We start from the raw sequence: 22,924 nt of genomic DNA, 5'->3' as shown, positions 1-22,924 counted from the left end.
CAAGATCAAATCCTCAACACTATGGATCTAGATCTATAGATCTGTTAAATTAGAACCTCAGTCAGGATCTGTTAAATCAGAAACTCAAAATCGGCGTAGGAAGATAAAAAAATATGTAGGTCCGTTATCTTTTCTACATATTTTATATCTGGTTTTAGTCGTTTAAGTTTACACTGAAAATGTTTTTCCATCCTGAAAATGCATGTACATTTTAATTTTATTTATTACACAATTTGGACTTAGGTTTACCAAAACAAATCTTAGGCAGACCAGCCAAGGACTACAATGGCAGAAAAATCCCTGGCGACCGGGCAGATATACTGTAGCATGATGATACTGTTGCTACAGAGCAGATATACTGTAGGATGATGATACTGTTGCTACAGAGCAGATATACTGTAGCATGATGATACTGTTGCTACAGGGCAGATATACTGTAGCATGATGATACTGTTGCTACAGAGCAGATATACTGTAGGATGATGATACTGTTGCTACAGAGCAGATATACTGTAGCATGATGATACTGTTGCTACAGGGCAGATATACTGTAGCATGATGATACTGTTGCTACAGAGCAGATATACTGTAGCATGATGATACTGTTGCTACAGAGCAGATATACTGTAGCATGATGATACTGTTGCTACAGAGCAGATATACTGTAGCATGATGATACTGTTGCTACAGGGCAGATATACTGTAGCATGATGATACTGTTGCTACAGAGCAGATATACTGTAGCATGATGATACTGTTGCTACAGAGCAGATATACTGTAGGATGATGATACTGTTGCTACAGAGCAGATATACTGTAGCATGATGATACTGTTGCTACAGAGCAGATATACTGTAGCATGATGATACTGTTGCTACAGAGCAGATATACTGTAGCATGATGATACTGTTGCTACAGAGCAGATATACTGTAGCATGATGATACTGTTGCTACAGGGCAGATATACTGTAGCATGATGATACTGTTGCTACAGAGCAGATATACTGTAGCATGATGATACTGTTGCTACAGAGCAGATATACTGTAGCATGATGATACTGTTGCTACAGGGCAGATATACTGTAGCATGATGATACTGTTGCTACAGAGCAGATATACTGTAGCATGATGATACTGTTGCTACAGAGCAGATATACTGTAGCATGATGATACTGTTGCTACAGGGCAGATATACTGTAGCATGATGATACTGTTGCTACAGAGCAGATATACTGTAGCATGATGATACTGTTGCTACAGAGCAGATATACTGTAGCATGATGATACTGTTGCTACAGAGCAGATATACTGTAGCATGATGATACTGTTGCTACAGGGCAGATATACTGTAGCATGATGATACTGTTGCTACAGAGCAGATATACTGTAGCATGATGATACTGTTGCTACAGGGCAGATATACTGTAGCATGATGATACTGTTGCTACAGAGCAGATATACTGTAGCATGATGATACTGTTGCTACAGAGCAGATATACTGTAGGATGATGATACTGTTGCTACAGAGCAGATATACTGTAGCATGATGATACTGTTGCTACAGAGCAGATATACTGTAGCATGATATACTGTTGCTACAGAGCAGATATACTGTAGCATGATGATACTGTTGCTACAGAGCAGATATACTGTAGCATGATGATACTGTTGCTACAGAGCAGATATACTGTAGCATGATGATACTGTTGCTACAGAGCAGATATACTGTAGCATGATGATACTGTTGCTACAGAGCAGATATACTGTAGCATGATGATACTGTTGCTACAGAGCAGATATACTGTAGCATGATGATACTGTTGCTACAGGGCAGATATACTGTAGCATGATGATACTGTTGCTACAGAGCAGATATACTGTAGCATGATGATACTGTTGCTACAGAGCAGATATACTGTAGGATGATGATACTGTTGCTACAAAGCAGATATACTGTAGCATGATGATACTGTTGCTACAGAGCAGATATACTGTAGCATGATGATACTGTTGCTACAGAGCAGATATACTGTAGCATGATGATACTGTTGCTACAGAGCAGATATACTGTAGCATGATGATACTGTTGCTACAGGGCAGATATACTGTAGCATGATGATACTGTTGCTACAGGGCAGATATACTGTAGCATGATGATACTGTTGCTACAGAGCAGATATACTGTAGGATGATGATACTGTTGCTACAGAGCAGATATATTGTAGCATGATGATACTGTTGCTACAGAGCAGATATACTGTAGCATGATGATACTGTTGCTACAGAGCAGATATACTGTAGCATGATGATACTGTTGCTACAGAGCAGATATACTGTAGCATGATGATACTGTTGCTACAGGGCAGATATACTGTAGCATGATGATACTGTTGCTACAGAGCAGATATACTGTAGGATGATGATACTGTTGCTACAGAGCAGATATACTGTAGGATGATGATACTGTTGCTACAGAGCAGATATACTGTAGCATGATGATACTGTTGCTACAGGGCAGATATACTGTAGCATGATGATACTGTTGCTACAGAGCAGATATACTGTAGCATGATGATACTGTTGCTACAGGGCAGATATACTGTAGCATGATGATACTGTTGCTACAGGACAGATATACTGTAGCATGATGATACTGTTGCTACAGAGCAGATATACTGTAGCATGATGATACTGTTGCTACAGAGCAGATATACTGTAGCATGATGATACTGTTGCTACAGAGCAGATATACTGTAGCATGATGATACTGTTGCTACAGAGCAGATATACTGTAGCATGATGATACTGTTGCTACAGAGCAGATATACTGTAGCATGATGATACTGTTGCTACAGAGCAGATATACTGTAGCATGATGATACTGTTGCTACAGGGCAGATATACTGTAGCATGATGATACTGTTGCTACAGAGCAGATATACTGTAGCATGATGATACTGTTGCTACAGAGCAGATATACTGTAGCATGATGATACGGTTGCTACAGAGCAGATATACTGTAGCATGATGATACTGTTGCTACAGGGCAGATATACTGTAGCATGATGATACTGTTGCTACAGAGCAGATATACTGTAGCATGATGATACTGTTGCTACAGAGCAGATATACTGTAGCATGATGATACAGTTGCTACAGAGCAGATATACTGTAGCATGATGATACTGTTGCTACAGAGCAGATATACTGTAGCATGATGATACTGTTGCTACAGGGCAGATATACTGTAGCATGATGATACTGTTGCTACAGAGCAGATATACTGTAGCATGATGATACTGTTGCTACAGGGCAGATATACTGTAGCATGATGATACTGTTGCTACAGAGCAGATATACTGTAGCATGATGATACTGTTGCTACAGAGCAGATATACTGTAGCATGATGATACTGTTGCTACAGGGCAGATATACTGTAGCATGATGATACTGTTGCTACAGAGCAGATATACTGTAGCATGATGATACTGTTGCTACAGGGCAGATATACTGTAGCATGATGATACTGTTGCTACAGAGCAGATATACTGTAGCATGATGATACTGTTGCTACAGAGCAGATATACTGTAGCATGATGATACTGTCGCTACAGGGCAGATATACTGTAGCATGATGATACTGTCGCTACAGAGCAGATATACTGTAGCATGATGATACTGTCGCAACAGAGCAGATATACTGTAGCATGATGATACTGTTGCTACAGGGCAGATATACTGTAGCATGATGATACTGTTGCTACAGAGCAGATATACTGTAGCATGATGATACTGTTGCTACAGAGCAGATATACTGTAGCATGATGATACTGTTGCTACAGAGCAGATATACTGTAGCATGATGATACTGTTGCTACAGGGCAGATATACTGTAGCATGATGATACTGTTGCTACAGAGCAGATATACTGTAGCATGATGATACTGTTGCTACAGAGCAGATATACTGTAGCATGATGATACTGTTGCTACAGGGCAGATATACTGTAGCATGATGATACTGTTGCTACAGAGCAGATATACTGTAGCATGATGATACTGTTGCTACAGAGCAGATATACTGTAGCATGATGATACTGTTGCTACAGGGCAGATATACTGTAGCATGATGATACTGTTGCTACAGGGCAGATATACTGTAGCATGATGATACTGTTGCTACAGGGCAGATATACTGTAGCATGATGATACTGTTGCTACAGAGCAGATATACTGTAGCATGATGATACTGTTGCTACAGAGCAGATATACTGTAGCATGATGATACTGTTGCTACAGAGCAGATATACTGTAGCATGATGATACTGTTGCTACAGAGCAGATATACTGTAGCATGATGATACTGTTGCTACAGAGCAGATAGACTGTAGCATGATGATACTGTTGCTACAGAGCAGATATACTGTAGCATGATGATACTGTTGCTACAGGGCAGATATACTGTAGCATGATGATACTGTTGCTACAGAGCAGATATACTGTAGCATGATGATACTGTTGCTACAGAGCAGATATACTGTAGCATGATGATACTGTTGCTACAGAGCAGATATACTGTAGCATGATGATACTGTTGCTACAGAGCAGATATACTGTAGCATGATGATACTGTTGCTACAGGGCAGATATACTGTAGCATGATGATACTGTTGCTACAGAGCAGATATACTGTAGCATGATGATACTGTTGCTACAGAGCAGATATACTGTAGCATGATGATACTGTTGCTACAGGGCAGATATACTGTAGCATGATGATACTGTTGCTACAGAGCAGATATACTGTAGCATGATGATACTGTTGCTACAGGGCAGATATACTGTAGCATGATGATACTGTTGCTACAGAGCAGATATAAATCAAAGCAAATGTTATCGGCCGTGTACACGTGTGGTCCTCTGTAGCTCAGCTGGTTAGAGCACGGCGCTTGTAACGCCAAGGTAGTGGATTCGATCCCTGGGACCACCCATACGTAAAAATGTATGTACACATGACTGTAAGTCGCTTTGGATAAAAGCGTCTGCTAAATGGCTTATTATTTATTCATTTATACACAGTTTTGCAGGTGCAACAACATTATTTTAATTGTATTTATTCTTATCAATGCAGTAAATGTCAACAACCACTCAATCATTTACATAAAAAAAAAAAAAATCAAACATACAATATAGTATAGCAGAAAATATTTAAAGCATATGTAAACATTATTAAAGTGACCAGTGTTCAATGACTCTATACATAGGGCAGCAGTCCCTAAGGTGCAGGGTAGAGTACCGGGTGGTAGCTGGCTAGTGAGAGTGACTGAGGGGCAGAGTAGGGTACTGGGCAGAGGGCAGGGTACTGGGCAGAGGGCAGGGTACTGGGCAGAGGGCAGGGTACTGGGCAGAGGGCAGGGTACTGGGCAGAGGGCAGGGTACTGGGCGGAGGCCGTCTAGTGATGGCTGTTTAACAGTCTGATGGCCTGGCAATAGAAGCTGTTTATCAGTCTGATGGCCTGGAGATAGAAGCTGTTTATCAGTCTGATGGCCTGGAGATAGAAGCTGTTTATCAGTCTGATGGCCTGGAGATAGAAGCTGTTTATCAGTCTGATGGCCTGGAGATAGAAGCTGTTTATCAGTCTGATGGCCTGGAGATAGAAGCTGTTTATCAGTCTGATGGTCTGGAGATAGAAGCTGTTTATCAGTCTGATGGAGATAGAAGCTGTTTATCAGTCTGATGGCCTGGAGATAGAAGCTGTTTATCAGTCTGATGGCCTGGAGATAGAAGCTGTTTATCAGTCTGATGGAGATAGAAGCTGTTTATCAGTCTGATGGCCTGGAGATAGAAGCTGTTTATCAGTCTGATGGCCTGGAGATAGAAGCTGTTTATCAGTCTGATGGCCTGGTGATAGAAGCTGTTTATCAGTCTGATGGAGATAGAAGCTGTTTATCAGTCTGATGGCCTGGAGATAGAAGCTGTTTATCAGTCTGATGGCCTGGAGATAGAAGCTGTTTATCAGTCTGATGGAGATAGAAGCTGTTTATCAGTCTGATGGTCTGGAGATAGAAGCTGTTTATCAGTCTGATTGTCTGGAGATAGAAGCTGTTTATCAGTCTGATGGCCTGGAGATAGAAGCTGTTTATCAGTCTGATGGTCTGGAGATAGAAGCTGTTTATCAGTCTGATGGAGATAGAAGCTGTTTATCAGTCTGATGGCCTGGAGATAGAAGCTGTTTATCAGTCTGATGGAGATAGAAGCTGTTTATCAGTCTGATGGCCTGGAGATAGAAGCTGTTTATCAGTCTGATGGAGATAGAAGCTGTTTATCAGTCTGATGGAGATAGAAGCTGTTTAACAGTCTGATGGCCTGGAGATAGAAGCTGTTTATCAGTCTGATGGAGATAGAAGCTGTTTATCAGTCTGATGGCCTGGAGATAGAAGCTGTTTATCAGTCTGATGGAGATAGAAGCTGTTTATCAGTCTGATGGCCTGGAGATAGAAGCTGTTTATCAGTCTGATGGAGATATAAGCTGTTTATCAGTCTGATGGAGATAGAAGCTGTTTATCAGTCTGATGGAGATAGAAGCTGTTTATCGGTCTGATGGCCTGGAGATACAAGCTGTTTATCAGTCTGATGGAGATAGAAGCTGTTTATCAGTCTGATGGAGATAGAAGCTGTTTATCAGTCTGATGGAGATAGAAGCTGTTTATCGGTCTGATGGCCTGGAGATAGAAGCTGTTTATCAGTCTGATGGAGATAGAAGCTGTTTATCAGTCTGATGGAGATAGAAGCTGTTTATCGGTCTGATGGCCTGGAGATAGAAGCTGTTTATCAGTCTGATGGAGATAGAAGCTGTTTATCAGTCTGATGGAGATAGAAGCTGTTTAACAGTCTGATGGCCTGGAGATAGAAGTTGTTTATCAGTCTGATGGAGATAGAAGCTGTTTAACAGTCTGATGGCCTGGTGATAGAAGCTGTTTATCAGTCTGATGGAGATAGAAGCTGTTTATCAGTCTGATGGCCTGGAGATAGAAGCTGTTTATCAGTCTGATGGAGATAGAAGCTGTTTATCAGTCTGATGGCCTGGAGATAGAAGCTGTTTATCAGTCTGATGGAGATAGAAGCTGTTTATCAGTCTGATGGCCTGGAGATAGAAGCTGTTTATCAGTCTGATGGAGATAGAAGCTGTTTATCAGTCTGATGGCCTGGTGATAGAAGCTGTTTATCAGTCTGATGGAGATAGAAGATGTTTATCAGTCTGATGGAGATAGAAGCTGTTTAACAGTCTGATGGCCTGGAGATAGAAGCTGTTTATCAGTCTGATGGCCTGGAGATAGAAGCTGTTTATCAGTCTGATGGAGATAGAAGCTGTTTATCAGTCTGATGGCCTGGAGATAGAAGCTGTTTATCAGTCTGATGGAGATAGAAGCTGTTTATCAGTCTGATGGAGATAGAAGCTGTTTATCAGTCTGATGGAGATAGAAGCTGTTTAACAGTCTGATGGCCTGGAGATAGAAGCTGTTTATCAGTCTGATGGAGATATAAGCTGTTTATCAGTCTGATGGCCTGGAGATAGAAGCTGTTTATCAGTCTGATGGAGATATAAGCTGTTTATCAGTCTGATGGAGATAGAAGCTGTTTATCAGTCTGATGGAGATAGAAGCTGTTTATCGGTCTGATGGCCTGGAGATAGAAGCTGTTTATCAGTCTGATGGAGATAGAAGCTGTTTATCAGTCTGATGGAGATAGAAGCTGTTTATCGGTCTGATGGCCTGGAGATAGAAGCTGTTTATCAGTCTGATGGAGATAGAAGCTGTTTATCAGTCTGATGGAGATAGAAGCTGTTTATCGGTCTGATGGCCTGGAGATAGAAGCTGTTTATCAGTCTGATGGAGATAGAAGCTGTTTATCAGTCTGATGGAGATAGAAGCTGTTTAACAGTCTGATGGCCTGGAGATAGAAGCTGTTTATCAGTCTGATGGAGATAGAAGCTGTTTAACAGTCTGATGGCCTGGTGATAGAAGCTGTTTAACAGTCTGATGGCCTGGTGATAGAAGCTGTTTATCAGTCTGATGGCCTGGTGATAGAAGCTGTTTAACAGTCTGATGGTCTGGTGATAGAAGCTGTTTAACAGTCTGATGGCCTGGTGATAGAAGCTGTTTAACAGTCTGATGGCCTGGTGATAGAAGCTGTTTAACAGTCTGATGGCCTGGTGATAGAAGCTGTTTAACAGTCTGATGGCCTGGTGATAGAAGCTGTTTATCAGTCTGATGGCCTGGTGATAGAAGCTGTTTAACAGTCTCTCAGTCCCAGCTTTGATGCACCTGTACTGTATCTGTCTGCTAGATGGTAGCAGGGTGAACAGGCCGTGGCTCGGGTGGCTGAGGTCCTTCATGATTTCCTTGGTCTGTATACTGTATATACAGGTATACAGACTTTAGCATGATGGGTAATGAAAGGTGCTTTTGGGAAATAATTAAATACCAAACAGCTAAGGATAGGATACAGGCTCTTAGTGTGGGCATGTTTGTTTCTGTGTGTGTTTGTTTCTGTGTGTGTGTGCACGTGTGTGGTGTGCGCACGTGTGTGGTGTGTGTGTGCGTGTGTTTGTGTGGTGTGTGTGTGTGTGTGTGTGTGTGTGTGTGTGTGTGTGTGTGTGTGTGTGTGTGTGTGTGTGTGTGTGTGTTTGTGTGTGGTGTGTGTGTGTGCGTGTGCGTGTTTGTGTGTGTGTGTGTGTGTGTGTGTGCGTGCGTGCGTGCATGCGTGTGTGTGTGTGTTTGTGTGTGTGTGTAGAAGGAAAACAGGCTGTGAAAGCTGATTCTAAACCACTGTTGTTCTATTAAGAATACAACCTATCATACAACAGTGTAATGAACCAGGCTCGGCAGAATAAGGGGATCAGCTTCCAAAATGGATAACAACAGTAATGATATTTTCATGTTGCATTTCATTACATCGCTTTGAAGAATGATTTCTCTCATCAAATGAGAAATAAACCTGTAAAACATTGCTCAAAAGATATTTGCCATTTCATCATCAATACCCCTCCTTGCTACCTCAAGATGAATGCACTAACTGTATCTTACCTATTTACCTTAAGATGAATGTATTAACTGTGTCTTACCTATGTACCTTAAGATTAATACAATAACTGTAAGTCGCTCTGGATAAGAGTGTCTGCTAAATTACTCACTACTGTAAGTATCTCTAGATAAGAGTGTCTGATAAATGACTCACTACTGTAGTCTCTCTGGATAAGAGTGTCTGCTAAATGACTCACTACTGTAAGTATCTCTGGATAAGAGTGTCTGCTAAATGACTCACTACTGTAGTCTCTCTGGATAAGAGTGTCTGCTAAATGACTCACTACTGTATTCTCTCTAGATAAGAGTGTCTGTTAAATGACTCACTACTGTAGTCTCTCTGGATAAGAGTGTCTGCTAAATGACTCACTACTGTAAGTATCTCTGGATAAGACCGTCTGCTAAATGACTCACTACTGTAGTCTCTCTGGATAAGAGTGTCTGCTAAATGACTCACTACTGTAGTCTCTCTGGATAAGAGTGTCTGCTAAATGACTCACTACTGTAAGTATCTCTAGATAAGAGTGTCTGCTAAATGACTCACTACTGTAAGTATCTCTGGATAAGACCGTCTGCTAAATGACTCACTACTGTAGTCTCTCTGGATAAGAGTGTCTGCTAAATGACTCAATACTGTAGTGGCTCTGGATAAGAGTTTCTGCTAAATGACTCACTACTGTAGTCTCTCTGGATAAGAGTGTCTGCTAAATGACTCACTACTGTAGAGGCTCTGGATAAGAGTTTCTGCTAAATGACTCACTACTGTAAGTCGCTCTGGATAAGAGTGTCTGCTAAATGACTCACTACTGTAAGTCGCTCTGGATAAGAGTGTCTGCTAAATGACTCACTACTGTAAGTATCTCTAGATAAGAGTGTCTGCTAAATGACTCACTACTGTAGTCTCTCTGGATAAGAGTGTCTGCTAAATGACTCACTACTGTAAGTATCTCTGGATAAGAGTGTCTGCAAAATGACTCACTACTGTAGTCTCTCTGGATAAGAGTGTCTGCTAAATGACTCACTACTGTATTCTCTCTAGATAAGAGTGTCTGCTAAATGACTCCCTACTGTAGTCTCTCTGGATAAGAGTGTCTGCTAAATGACTCACTACTGTTGTGGCTCTGGATAAGAGTGTCTGCTAAATGACTCACTACTGTAGTCTCTCTGGATAAGAGTGTCTGCTAAATGACTCACTACTGTAGTCTCTCTGGATAAGAGTGTCTGCTAAATGACTCACTACTGTAGTCTCTCTGGATAAGAGTGTCTGCTAAATGACTCACTACTGTAGTGGCTCTGGATAAGAGTGTCTGCTAAATGACTCACTACTGTAGTCTCTCTGGAAAAGAGTGTCTGCTAAATGACTCACTACTGTAAGTATCTCTGGATAAGACCATCTGCTAAATGACTCACTACTGTAGTCTCTCTGGATAAGTGTGTCTGCTAAATGACTCACTACTGTAGTCCCTCTGGATAAGAGTGTCTGCTAAATGACTCACTACTGTAAGTATCTCTAGATAAGAGTGTCTGCTAAATGACTCACTACTGTAAGTATATCTAGATAAGAGTGTCTGCTAAATGACTCACTACTGTAAGTATCTCTGGATAAGACCGTCTGCTAAATGACTCACTACTGTAGTCTCTCTGGAAAAGAGTGTCTGCTAAATGACTCAATACTGTAGTGGCTCTGGATAAGAGTTTCTGCTAAATGACTCACTACTGTAGTCTCTCTGGATAAGAGTGTCTGCTAAATGACTCACTACTGTAGAGGCTCTGGATAAGAGTTTCTGCTAAATGATTCACTACTGTAGTGGCTCTGAATAAGAGTGTCTGCTAAATGACTCACTACTGTAGAGGCTCTGGATAAGAGTGTCTGCTAAATGACTCACTACTGTAGTCTCTCTGGATAAGAGTGTCTGCTAAATGACTCACTACTGTAAGTATCTCTAGATAAGAGTGTCTGCTAAATGACTCACTACTGTAGTCTCTCTGGATAAGAGTGTCTGCTAAATGACTCACTACTGTAAGTATCTCTAGATAAGAGTGTCTGCTAAATGACTCACTACTGTAAGTATCTCTGGATAAGAGTGTCTGCTAAATGACTCAATACTGTAGTGGCTCTGGATAAGAGTTTCTGCTAAATGACTCACTACTGTAGTCTCTCTGGATAAGAGTGTCTGCTAAATGACTCACTACTGTAGAGGCTCTGGATAAGAGTGTCTGCTAAATGACTCACTACTGTAGTCTCTCTGGATAAGAGTGTCTGCTAAATGACTCACTACTGTAGTCTCTCTGGATAAGAGTTTCTGCTAAATGACTCACTACTGGAGTCTTACCTATTTACCTTAAGATGAATGCAATAACTGTAAGTCGCTCTGGATAAGAGTGTCTGCTAAATGACTCCCTACTGTAGTCTCTCTGGATAAGAGCGTCTGCTAAATGACTCACTACTGTAGTGGCTCTAGATAAGAGTGTCTGCTAAATGACTCACTACTGTAGTGGCTCTGGATAAGAGCGTCTGCTAAATGACTCACTACTGTAGTGGCTCTGGATAAGAGTGTCTGCTAAATGACTCACTACTGTAGTCTCTCTGGATAAGAGTGTCTGCTAAATGACTCACTACTGTGGTGGCTCTGGATAAGAGTGTCTGCTAAATGACTCACTACTGTAGTGGCTCTGGATAAGAGTGTCTGCTAAATGACTCACAGTCTCTCTGGATAAGAGTGTCTGCTAAATGACTCACTACTGTAAGTATCTCTGGATAAGAGTGTCTGCTAAATGACTCACTACTGTATTGGCTCTGGATAAGAGTGTCTGCTAAATGACTCACTACTGTAGTGGCTCTGGATAAAAGTGTCTGCTAAATGACTCACTACTGTAGTCTCTCTGGATAAGAGTGTATGCTAAATGACTCACTACTGTAGTCTCTCTGGATAAGAGTGTATGCTAAATGACTCACTACTGTAGTCTCTCTGGATAAGAGTGGCTGCTAAATGACTCACTACTGTACTCTCTCTGGATAAGAGTGTCTGCTAAATGACTCACTACTGTAGTGGCTCTGGATAAGAGAGTCTGCTAAATGACTCACTACTGTAGTGGCTCTGGATAAGAGTGTCTGCTAAATGACTCACTACTGTAGTCTCTCTGGATAAGAGTGTATGCTAAATGACTCACTACTGTAGATTCTCTAGATAAGAGTGTCTGCTAAATGACTCACTACTGTAGTCACTCTGGATAAGAGTGTCTGCTAAATGACTCACTACTGTAGTCTCTCTGGATAAAAGTGTCTGCTAAATGACTCACTACTGTAGTCTCTCTGGATAAGAGTGTATGCTAAATGACTCACTACTGTAGTCTCTCTGGATAAGAGTGTATGCTAAATGACTCACTACTGTAGTCTCTCTGGATAAGAGTGTCTGCTAAATGACTCACTACTGTAGTCTCTCTGGATAAGAGTGTATGCTAAATGACTCACTACTGTAGTCTCTCTGGATAAGAGTGTCTGCTAAATGACTCACTACTGTACTCTCTCTGGATAAGAGTGTCTGCTAAATGACTCACTACTGTAGTGGCTCTGGATAAGAGTGTCTGCTAAATGACTCACTACTGTGGTGGCTCTGGATAAGAGTGTCTGCTAAATGACTCACTACTGTAGTGGCTCTGGATAAGAGTGTCTGCTAAATGACTCACAGTCTCTCTGGATAAGAGTGTCTGCTAAATGACTCACTACTGTAAGTATCTCTGGATAAGAGTGTCTGCTAAATGACTCACTACTGTATTGGCTCTGGATAAGAGTGTCTGCTAAATGACTCACTACTGTAGTGGCTCTGGATAAAAGTGTCTGCTAAATGACTCACTACTGTAGTCTCTCTGGATAAGAGTGTATGCTAAATGACTCACTACTGTAGTCTCTCTGGATAAGAGTGTATGCTAAATGACTCACTACTGTAGTCTCTCTGGATAAGAGTGGCTGCTAAATGACTCACTACTGTACTCTCTCTGGATAAGAGTGTCTGCTAAATGACTCACTACTGTAGTGGCTCTGGATAAGAGAGTCTGCTAAATGACTCACTACTGTAGTGGCTCTGGATAAGAGTGTCTGCTAAATGACTCACTACTGTAGTCTCTCTGGATAAGAGTGTATGCTAAATGACTCACTACTGTAGTTTCTCTAGATAAGAGTGTCTGCTAAATGACTCACTACTGTAGTCTCTCTGGATAAGAGTGTCTGCTAAATGACTCACTACTGTAGTCTCTCTGGATAAAAGTGTCTGCTAAATGACTCACTACTGTAGTCTCTCTGGATAAGAGTGTATGCTAAATGACTCACTACTGTAGTCTCTCTGGATAAGAGTGTATGCTAAATGACTCACTACTGTAGTCTCTCTGGATAAGAGTGTCTGCTAAATGACTCACTACTGTAGTCTCTCTGGATAAGAGTGTATGCTAAATGACTCACTACTGTAGTCTCTCTGGATAAGAGTGTCTGCTAAATGACTCACTACTGTACTCTCTCTGGATAAGAGTGTCTGCTAAATGACTCACTACTGTAGTGGCTCTGGATAAGAGAGTCTGCTAAATGACTCACTACTGTAGTGGCTCTGGATAAGAGTGTCTGCTAAATGACTCACAGTCTCTCTGGATAAGAGTGTCTGCTAAATGACTCACTACTGTAAGTATCTCTGGATAAGAGTGTCTGCTAAATGACTCACTACTGTATTGGCTCTGGATAAGAGTGTCTGCTAAATGACTCACTACTGTAGTGGCTCTGGATAAGAGTGTCTGCTAAATGATTCACGACTGTAGTCTCTGGATAAGAGTGTCTGCTAAATGACTCACTACTGTAGTCTCTCTGGATAAGAGTATATGCTAAATGACTCACTACTGTAGTCTCTCTGGATAAGAGTGTCTGCTAAATGACTCACTACTGTAGTCTCTCTGGATAAAAGTGTCTGCTAAATGACTCACTACTGTAGTCTCTCTGGATAAGAGTGTATGCTAAATGACTCACTACTGTAGTCTCTCTGGATAAGAGTGTATGCTAAATGACTCACTACTGTAGTCTCTCTGGATAAGAGTGGCTGCTAAATGACTCACTACTGTACTCTCTCTGGATAAGAGTGTCTGCTAAATGACTCACTACTGTAGTGGCTCTGGATAAGAGAGTCTGCTAAATGACTCACTACTGTAGTGGCTCTGGATAAGAGTGTCTGCTAAATGACTCACTACTGTAGTCTCTCTGGATAAGAGTGTATGCTAAATGACTCACTACTGTAGTTTCTCTAGATAAGAGTGTCTGCTAAATGACTCACTACTGTAGTCTCTCTGGATAAGAGTGTCTGCTAAATGACTCACTACTGTAGTCTCTCTGGATAAAAGTGTCTGCTAAATGACTCACTACTGTAGTTTCTCTAGATAAGAGTGTCTGCTAAATGACTCACTACTGTAGTCTCTCTGGATAAGAGTGTCTGCTAAATGACTCACTACTGTAGTCTCTCTGGATAAAAGTGTCTGCTAAATGACTCACTACTGTAGTCTCTCTGGATAAGAGTGTATGCTAAATGACTCACTACTGTAGTCTCTCTGGATAAGAGTGTATGCTAAATGACTCACTACTGTAGTCTCTCTGGATAAGAGTGTCTGCTAAATGACTCACTACTGTAGTCTCTCTGGATAAGAGTGTATGCTAAATGACTCACTACTGTAGTCTCTCTGGATAAGAGTGTCTGCTAAATGACTCACTACTGTACTCTCTCTGGATAAGAGTGTCTGCTAAATGACTCACTACTGTAGTGGCTCTGGATAAGAGAGTCTGCTAAATGACTCACTACTGTAGTGGCTCTGGATAAGAGTGTCTGCTAAATGACTCACAGTCTCTCTGGATAAGAGTGTCTGCTAAATGACTCACTACTGTAAGTATCTCTGGATAAGAGTGTCTGCTAAATGACTCACTACTGTATTGGCTCTGGATAAGAGTGTCTGCTAAATGACTCACTACTGTAGTGGCTCTGGATAAGAGTGTCTGCTAAATGACTCACGACTTTAGTCTCTGGATAAGAGTGTCTGCTAAATGACTCACTACTGTAGTCTCTCTGGATAAGAGTATATGCTAAATGACTCACTACTGTAGTCTCTCTGGATAAGAGTGTCTGCTAAATGACTCACTACTGTAGTCTCTCTGGATAAAAGTGTCTGCTAAATGACTCACTACTGTAGTCTCTCTGGATAAGAGTGTATGCTAAATGACTCACTACTGTAGTCTCTCTGGATAAGAGTGTATGCTAAATGACTCACTACTGTAGTCTCTCTGGATAAGAGTGGCTGCTAAATGACTCACTACTGTACTCTCTCTGGATAAGAGTGTCTGCTAAATGACTCACTACTGTAGTGGCTCTGGATAAGAGAGTCTGCTAAATGACTCACTACTGTAGTGGCTCTGGATAAGAGTGTCTGCTAAATGACTCACTACTGTAGTTTCTCTAGATAAGAGTGTCTGCTAAATGACTCACTACTGTAGTCTCTCTGGATAAGAGTGTCTGCTAAATGACTCACTACTGTAGTCTCTCTGGATAAAAGTGTCTGCTAAATGACTCACTACTGTAGTCTCTCTGGATAAGAGTGTATGCTAAATGACTCACTACTGTAGTCTCTCTGGATAAGAGTGTATGCTAAATGACTCACTACTGTAGTCTCTCTGAATAAGAGTGTATGCTAAATGACTCACTACTGTAGTCTCTCTGGATAAGAGCATCTGCTAAATGACTCACTACTGTAGTGGCTCTGGATAAGAGTGTCTGCTAAATGACTCACTACTGTAGTCTCTCTGGATAAGAGTGTCTGCTAAATGACTCACTACTGTAGTGGCTCTGGATAAGAGTGTCTGCTAAATGACTCACTACTGTAGTATCTCTAGATAAGAGTGTATGCTAAATGACTCACTACTGTAGTGGCTCTGGATAAGAGCATCTGCTAAATGACTCACTACTGTAGTCTCTCTGGATAAGAGTGTCTGCTAAATGACTCACTACTGTAATGGCTCTGGATAAGAGCGTCTGCTAAATGACTCACTACTGTAGTAGCTCTGGATAAGAGTGTCTGCTAATTTGACTCACTACTGTAGTCTCTCTGGATAAGAGTGTCTGCTAAATGACTCACTACTGTAGTCTCTCTGGATAAGAGTGTCTGCTAAATGACTCACTACTGTAGTCTCTCTGGATAAGAGTGTCTGCTAAATGACTCACTACTGTAAATGTCTTTGGATAAGAGTGTCTGCTAAATGACTCAATACTGTAGTCTCTCTGGATAAAAATGCCTGCTAAATGACTCAAATTAATATGTAAATGTGAATGTAGTGTGGACACTTCACTATTTTCCATAGTTGTTAAAATGCAGAAAGGCTTCCCAATACTGTCAGGAGGGAACAGAAACAAAATGCCAATAATCACTTCTAGATCAACAAACCATTTTAAACACATTTCTGCTGACTTGTTTGGGCTTAGTGGGACTATCATTTGTTTTTCAACTGGACAATGACCCAACACATCTCCAGGCTGTGTACGGGCTATTTTACCAAGAAGGAGAGTGATGGAGTGCTGCATCAGATGACCTGGCCTCCACAATCCCCTGACCTCAACCCAATTGAGATGGTTTGGGATGAGTCGGACAGCAGAGTGAAGGAAAAGCAGACAACAAGTCCTCAGCATATGTTAGAACTCCTTCAAGACTGTTGGAAAAGCATTCCAGGTGAAACTGGTTGAGAGAATGCCAAGAGTGTGCACAGCTGTCATCTAGGCAAAGAGTGGCTATTTGAAGAATCTCAAATATAAAATATATTTTGATTTGTTTAACACTTTTTTGGTTACTACATGATTAAATATGTGTTATTTCATTGTTTTGATGTCTTCACTATTATTCTACAATGTACAAAATAGTAAAAATAAAGAAAAACCCTTGAATGTGTGTCCAAACTTTTGACTGGTACTGTATACTCATACATACATACATACATACATACATACATACATACATACATACATACATACATACATACATACATACATATCATTTAAAAATATATATTTTACTTTTTACTTTCCAACCCCACCACCCCTCCCCTAATTGGAGTAAACTAGTGAACAACAATGCTTAGGCCTCTACTTCCAGCTTATACTTACTATATACATTTTATGGACACAGTCAATTTTACAATAATTATATTTTGTTTGTTTTTACTCCTGAACTTTCTCTACCCTCAACCTCGCCGATCATTTTCATGATGTCCATCCTGTTTGCTTCTATATGCCATATCTTTCTAACTGTGCTCTTTCACAAAAGCTCCCAACCTACAACCTATATACTTATTATGGACACAGTATGCTTACATTATTAGTTATCTTGTTATTAGTTGTTGTTATTAGTCCCATCCTTCAGCTCCATTCAACCCCTCCCATCTATCTCTTAACACCATCCATATTGGATTTCTATTTGCCATACATTTTTCAACTGTACTGTGATGTTTCACAAAAGTTCTGAACCCTTCTATTCTCATTGTTTCTACAGATTGTAAATTGAATTATGATATTATTATTGATCGATTGGCTATGACTCACCCAGTAGTGCTATCTGAGGGTTAGCTTCAGGTAAATATTGCAATCCTTCAGCCATTTCTGGACCTGTGACCAAAAACAAGCTACAAATGGACAGTACCAAATCAAATTATCTAATTATTCTGTCTCTTCGCAGCAAAATCTGCAAAGCCGGGAAGATTGTATCCCCCATATAAATAACATTCTACTGGTAGGAAGAATTTTGTATAATAATTTAATTAGAAAAATGCTAAATTTTGAATACGGCTTCGTTTTGCGTATCAGTTCATAAACCATGTGCCAAGGAATCGGTACGTCAAAAATCTCTTCCCAACTATTTTGCAATCTATATGGGACGGCTGTCAATCCTTTGGTCCTTAAATGAAACTGGTATACTTTTTTATTTATCACCATTTTCTTTAAAACAATTATGTTCTTTAATGCAGGGCCGACAGACAAGTTCCTTACTTTTTCCCCCTTCCACTTTCCTCTTCCATTTTTGCGGAAACGCTGCATTTATTTGGTTGTTATTTTGGGTAGAGTAGACATTTCCATATGTTCTTGTTAGCTGCATGTGTGACATAACTCCACCAGTCCTACCTATGATATAATTTACGAAGATTATACCTTTTTAAAACATTTTTTCGAAAAAATAATGTTTTTTATCAAAGAGTATATTTGAGTTTAACCACAATATTTGTTGCATTATTTGTTCTGTCGTTTCTGGAGGATTAAATTGAACTTGCAACCAACTTTCTATGGCTTGTTTTAGAAATAGTGATATTTGGAAGATGATTTCCTTTTCAAATAACTGAAAGTGAGAGGTTGTAATCTGAATAAAGGGAAAAAGGCCATTCTTGAACATGGGGTGAGACAATCTTACTAATTTGCTAGAGAACCAGTTGGATTTAAGTATAACTTTTGTATGACTGGAGCTTTTAGTGATAGGTCTAATGCTTTAATATTTAATCATGTCTGTCCTCTAAATTAATATTCATTATATAAATAGGCCCTTTTAATTTTGTCTGGCTTGCCGTTCCAAATAAATGGAATCTTTTTTTCTCATACAATTTTTAAAAACTGTTCGCTAGGCGTAGGCAAGACCATAAGCAAATAGGTAAACTGGGATAATACTAAAGAGTTAATCAGGGTGATTTTTCCACAAATAGACAGGTATTTACCTTTCCATGGTAGCAAGATCTTGTCTATTTTTGCTAACTTTCTATTAAAATGTATTGGAGTGAGATCATTTATTTATTTTGGGATATGTATTCTGAGTATATCCACAGCACCATCAGACCATTTTATTGGTAAACTAAACGGTAATGTACATTTTTTGTTTTTTTGTGATACAATACGTAATATAGTACATTTGTCATAATTTGGTTGTAATCCAGAGAGGTTAGAAAATGTATCTAGATCCTCTATAAGGCTGTGGAGGGATTCAAATTGTGGATTTAAAAGAAAACATGAATCATCAGCCCTGGATACAGTGGGGAAAACAAGTATTTAGTCAGCCACCAATTGTGCAAGTTCTCCCACTTAAAAAGATGAGAGAGGCCTGTAATTTTCATCATAGGTACACGTCAACTATGACAGACAAAATGAGAAGAAAAAAAATCCAGAAAATCACATTGTAGGATTTTTAATGAATTTATTTGCAAATTATGGTGGAAAATAAGTATTTGGTCAATAACAAAAGTTTCTCAATACTTTGTTATATACCCTTTGTTGGCAATGACACAGGTCAAACGTTTTCTGTAAGTCTTCACAAGGTTTTCACACACTGTTGCTGGTATTTTGGCCCATTCCTCCATGCAGATCTCCTCTAGAGCAGTGATGTTTTGGGGCTGTCGCTGGGCAACACGGACTTTCAACTCCCTCCAAAGATTTTCTATGGGGTTGAGATCTGGAGACTGGCTAGGCCTCTCCAGGACCTTGAAATGCTTCTTACGAATCCACTCCTTCGTTGCCCGGGCGGTGTGTTTGGGATCATTGTCATGCTGAAAGACCCAGCCACGTTTCATCTTCAATGCCCTTGCTGATGGAAGGAGGTTTTCACTCAAAATCTCACGATACATGGCCCCATTCATTCTTTCCTTTACACGGATCAGTCGTCCTGGTCCCTTTGCAGAAAAACAGCCCCAAAGCATGATGTTTCCACCTCCATGCTTCACAGTAGGTATGGTGTTCTTTGGATGCAACCAGAGCATATGAGCGGAGTGGAGCGGGAGCGAGCGTGGAGCGGGAGCGAGCGTGGAGCGTGAGCGGGCGGATTTTGAACAGAGCGCAGAGCGGCATTTTTAAAAGGACGGAGCGTCGCCCTATGTCCCGCTCCAATTTCGCTCGCTCACACCACGAGTCTGAAGCATGCTCAAGCCTGACCCAGAATCCATCTGTTTAATTTAATTTGTGTCGTCCATGAATTTGTATTTTATAGAGCGAGAGGAGCAGCAGCAGCAACAAGAGAAAAGGGTTGAGGAATTCAAAAGTGTATTCACTGCACGCAAAGGCCCAACCATAACAAGGGAGAGAAAAAGAGAGCTGGATGTAGCATTTTTTGAAATTATTTTCATGGACTATGAACCGCTGAGTAAAGGAGAACGCGAAGGGATGCAACACTTCGCCAGCGCAGCTCAACCGGGCTACACCCCCCAAGAAAAATTTACATCTGAGATGCCCCATTCACATGCTTCAGCTGGCGATCAAAACGCCTTTAACGAGCACGACAACATTAATAGGCTGTTAGTGAAAGTCGGGCACCTGGTGAAAAGTGTACGCAAGAGCACAGAGGAAACCGACCAATTAGGTGTCCGCCCCACAAATGCCTGCGCCATTCGATGGAGCAGCCAGCTGCGGATGATTCAGTCGTTCATCCGGTTGTTCCAAAAATACCCGTTATGGCAAAACAAACTCAAGTCTAATGTTGCTAACATCACCCTGAATCAAGTACGGCAGCTGACGCACCTTGTCAGTGTGCTGACACCACTAGCAGATCTCACAGACAAAATGCAGAAGGAGCTGGGGAACCTGGGGATGATCACCCCTGCTGTCACAAAAATCAAATCCCTGCTCACCGATTACATTCACGCTGCACTTCCAATGGGCATCGCTGCTTTTGCAGAAACATTGGCAAACAACGTGTCAATTCGCTATGGAATATACTATACTGATTAACATCTCATTTTAGCGTCAGTGTTAGATCCCCGTTTCAAGACAGAATGGATAATCCGAGATGAGTCTGTATGCAACAAATTCGGGGAGATAAAGTAAGGCTGTGGTTTAAGCTAAAAGTGAAATACATGCAGATTTTGTTCCTTTTTTGGAGTGAGCGGGGGGCGATTTGAGTGGAGCGCGATGCAAACTGCGTTGAGCGCTGAGCGATAATGAGCGGACTGGCCTGATGTGGCTTTGAGCGGGGGGAGCGGAGGGGTGAACAGCTCCGTGAGCGAGGAGCTGAGATTCTCACCGCTCCACTCCGCTCATATGCTCTGGATGCAACTCAGCATTCTTTGTCCTCCAAACACGACGAGTTGAGTTTTTACCAAAAAGTTCTATTTTGGTTTCATCTGACCATATGACATTCTACCAATCCTCTTCTGGATCATCCAAATGCACTCTAGCAAACTTCAGACGGGCCTGGACATGTACTGGCTTAAGCAGGGGGACACGTCTGGCACTGCAGGATTTGAGTCCCTGGCGGTGTAGTGTGTTACTGATGGTAGGCTTTGTTACTTTGGTCCCAGCTCTCTGCAGGTCATTCACTAGGTCCCCCCGTGTGGTTCTGGGATTTTTGCTCACCGTTCTTGTGATCATTTTGACCCCACGGGGTGAGATCTTGCGTGGAGCCCCAGATCGAGGGAGATTATCAGTGGTCTTGTATGTCTTCCATTTCCTAATAATTGCTCCCACAGTTGATTTCTTCAAACCAAGCTGCTTACCTATTGCAGATTCAGTCTTCCCAGCCTGGTGCAGGTCTACAATTTTGTTTCTGGTGTCCTTTGACAGCTCTTTGGTCTTGGCCATAGTGGAGTTTGGAGTGTGACTGTTTGAGGTTGTGGACAGGTGTCTTTTATACTGATAACAAGTTCAAACAGGTGCCATTAATACAGGTAACGAGTGGAGGACAGAGGAGCCTCTTAAAGAAGAAGTTACAGGTCTGTGAGAGCCAGAAATCTTGCTTGTTTGTAGGTGACCAAATACTTATTTTCCACCATAATTTGCAAATAAATTCATTAAAAATCCTACAATGTGATTTTCTGGATTTTTTTTCTCAATTTGTCTGTCATAGTTGACGTGTACCTATGATGAAAATTACAGGCCTCTCTCATCTTTTTAAGTGGGAGAACTTGCACAATTGGTGGCTGACTAAATACTTTTTTTCCCCACTGTATCTAATCCCTTGATATTATTGTTGGATCTGATTTTAATAGCTAACATTTCGATGGCCATAATAAATAGATATGCTGATAGTGGACAACCTTGTTTTACTCCTCTTGACAATTTAAAACTTTCTGAGAAATAGCCATTATTTACTATTTTACACCTAGGGTTACTATACATGATTTTAACCCATTTCATAAGGGATTCTCCAATGTATCGTCCATGTAAAAAACCTGTCTGATAAGATGAATAATGTCCGACAATACTTTTTGAATTCTATGCGCTATACATTTTGCATCACAACACTAAAGTGTAAGGGGCCTCCAATTTTTTTCATGGACTGGATCTTTATATTTCCCACTTGTATCCTGTTTCAGTAATAATGAAATCAGACCTACTTCTTGAGTGTCTGATAATCTACCATTTACATAGGAGTGGTTAAAACATGCTAATAACGGTCCTCTGAGTATATCAAAAAGTTTTGGAATACCTCAACTGGTATGCCATCCAATCCAGTTTTTTTCCCGGACTTAAAGTCTTTAATTGCATCAAGAAGTTCCTCCTCTGTAATTTCGCCTTCCATTTCCGTTGGGCGATAAGACAGCCAAGACGTTGGCCGATAAGACAGTCAAGACGTTGGGCGATAAGACAGCCAAGACGTCGGGCGATAAGACAGCCAAGACGTTGGGCGATAAGACAGCCAATACGTTGGGCGATAAGACAGCCAAGACGTTGGGCGATAAGACAGCCAAGACGTTGGGCGATAAGACAGCCAAGACATTGGGCGATAAGACAGCCAATACGTTGGGCCGATAAGACAGCCAAGACGTTGGGCGATAAGACAGCCAATACGTTGGGCGATAAGACAGCCAATA

At 41.0% G+C, this 22,924-nt stretch overlaps 1 protein-coding gene across 1 annotated transcript in view; it reads right to left on the bottom strand.

The window, feature by feature from the left end:
* The window catches only part of LOC121546180 (FYVE, RhoGEF and PH domain-containing protein 1-like), a 187,385-nt gene that overhangs the window by 83,751 nt on the left and 80,710 nt on the right, over window positions 1-22,924 (bottom strand). The window lies entirely within an intron of this gene.

This window comes from Coregonus clupeaformis, chromosome 30, assembly GCF_020615455.1.
Source record: "Coregonus clupeaformis isolate EN_2021a chromosome 30, ASM2061545v1, whole genome shotgun sequence".
NCBI lineage: Eukaryota > Metazoa > Chordata > Actinopteri > Salmoniformes > Salmonidae > Coregonus > Coregonus clupeaformis.
This window is presented reverse-complemented; position numbering and strand designations above follow the sequence as displayed.